Source organism: Protobothrops mucrosquamatus, unplaced genomic scaffold (assembly GCF_001527695.2).
Source record: "Protobothrops mucrosquamatus isolate PMUCROS unplaced genomic scaffold, P.Mucros_1.0 scaffold2327, whole genome shotgun sequence".
NCBI lineage: Eukaryota > Metazoa > Chordata > Lepidosauria > Squamata > Viperidae > Protobothrops > Protobothrops mucrosquamatus.
Window position 1 is genome coordinate 104,582 of NW_015388410.1, and position 2,737 is coordinate 107,318.

The window sequence follows — 2,737 nt, forward strand, 5'->3', positions numbered from 1 at the left end:
GATAAAACATATTGTAACAAGAAAGTTGTCTGTCTATCTGTCTGTCTGTCTCTCTCTCTCTCTCCCTCTCTGTATATGTTTTTATGTGTATACACAGAAACATACATACATACATACATATATATGTATGTATGTATGTATGTATAGACCGCCAAGAGAATACATATAAAATGTTTAATCTACCTAGCTTTCGTCAACAAAACGTTTGACATCGTCAGGGCTAAAAGGCAACAGCCGGTTGAAGTCTTATATATCATTGCCGAACGTCAGTTTACGGCTCCTGGAGCAAGTAACAGGCCCCAGCTGATCCTGCCGTACTTCCAGCATACTGCTCACGTCATCATTCAACCCCCTCCTTCTCCGAGCCTGTGTTTCCTCCCATGCCGCTCTCTTCATTGTTATAAGGTTATGCATGTTCAGGGGCCAGCAACTGCTAGCATTCTTTCGTGTAGCACCTCCCATACTCCATATGTGATTACATCCCAGGTCCGGAGAGGGGAGGGGGGGATCATCCCTTTTGCCGTGTCTCCACTCCGTTCCTGCTTGTTGTTACCCTCATACCATAGCAGAGGTTCTCTCTTTTCTCTCCTGCCCACCTCAGTTCTGCATGGCATACGCCCCCTTCTTGTTTCCTCATCCTCACACCCCTCCCGGGCACCCTCCATAACCATCCCGTCGCCAGCGCTCACTTGTTCAGACCGCTGCTGGGGAGTTGCTAAAAGCGTTGGACCCCCCCGATGTTGTCCTTCTCTCTGTTTTGAACGAGTTGTCATCCTATGCCTATTGGTGCCATTGAAAAGTAGTTCCTCTTTATTACGATCTTTCAACCCTCCATCCTCTTGTCCTTCAAACTCTGTTCCACCGTTGTGCGTGTTGTTGCTCCATTCCATGACAAGATTGCTTTTCAGATGCCTTGCCGGTTCCCGTGGAAAATATTCATCAAGGACCATCCGTTGGTGACCCAGTGGAAGTTGTCCATCCAGTGTTGGGTGAATAGTTGGGGGGGTGCAGGTGCTGGGGGATCTTCTTCTTCTGGTCATGCAACTCAAAGTTGGATCCGCCAAAAACATCTATGCAGTGACTGACGTTCCAAGCTCTCAGGGCTTGATACATGGGGCACAAATCGACATGGCGATTGATGGAATCAGTTCCTGAGAACCATGCCTCTTTTAGCAGGCGACCTCCCTTTGTGGTGTCATTGGCAAGGATTTGGGTGTTCTCAAAATCAAAACCATGTCCTTGCTCGGACATGTGGGTCCAAATTTGGGAGTATGGCTCCGCTCGTTTAACTGCCAATTTGTGCTCTTGTAGGCGTGTTTTTAGCCTCTTAGAAGTTTCGCCTACATAATTGCTCTTACACCCCGTACAATTTATTTTATAGATAATTGCTGACTTCTCAGTAATGGGAAGTTGATCCTTTGGACGCATAACCTTAGCCCGTAAGGTCTGATTGGGCTTATGGGCCACTTTTATGTTATACGGCGCCAGTAATCTAGCAGTGGCCTCTGATACGGTGTTAATATACGGTAAAGATACCCGCACCGTTCGTACTAGGGGTCCTTCATCACTCTGGCACCTGTTTTGTGGCTCTGGTATCACGCTATGTCGCTTAATGAACCTAGGGGGGTAACCGTTCATGCGGCATATGTGGAATAGGTATTTCATCTCCTTCGCCTGTGACTCAGCCGTGCTGCAATGTGATTGCACTCGTTTGAATAGGGCTCTGACACAGCTGACTTTATTGGAAGTTGGATGGTTGCTATGGTAATGGAGGATACGGTCCGTATGCGTGGGTTTTCGATAGACCTTAGTGCTGAGCATGCCATCCCGCAAACGTTGGATTGACACATCCAGGAAGGCTATCAAACCCTGGGCCTCCTCCTCTACCATAAATTTTATATCCGGATATACCAAATTTAACATTCCCATAAAGTCATCTTGCCAACTACGCTTGACGACAACAAAAGTGTCGTCAATGTATCGGGCCCAGAACTTAGGTTGGTAGCGGGAAATAACCTCTCGTTCTAACTGTTGAAGGACCGCCTCTGCCACCACACTAGATATTGGGGAGCCCATGGGTGTACCTTTAACCTGCTCATATGTTACACCCTGAAAAGTAAAGTAAGGGAGCTGGCCACCAGGGAGTCCTGGTGGCCAGCTCCTACTTGTCTTTCAAGCTGGTCCCTCAGAACCTTAATCGCTAGGTCCTGGGGGGATGGAGGTAAATAGTGAGGTGACGTCAAAGGAGACCATCACCTCATCCTCCTCCACTCTAAGGGTCCTAATCCTCCCCAGAAACTCCTCCGCCGATTTAACCACCGTGGGGCTGCCATCAACTAAATAGGCAATATGGTTGCTGAGCCACCTCGCTAGCCCTGCAATAGGGGTGCCTCTAAAGGAGACAATAGGGCAAAGTGGGATGTTATCTTTATGAATTTTCGGCAACCCATAGAACCTTGGCGGTATTCTCTTGGCGGTCTATATTTATTTTGATATTATGATTTTTCCCAAGAGTCGAGTTTTTAGTTTTATTCATATACAAATCTTACAGCCCAGTGACCTTCTCGTGAGCTTTGATGTCATATCCCTCTTCACCCAAGTGCCAATCAAAGAAGCCTTGACAGCTATCCAAAACAAATATAATCCCCCCAAGCATATCCTGGATCTAACCAACCATTGCCTATCCAACACATACTTCATCTACAACGGACAAAAATACAAACAAATAGAAGGAGCT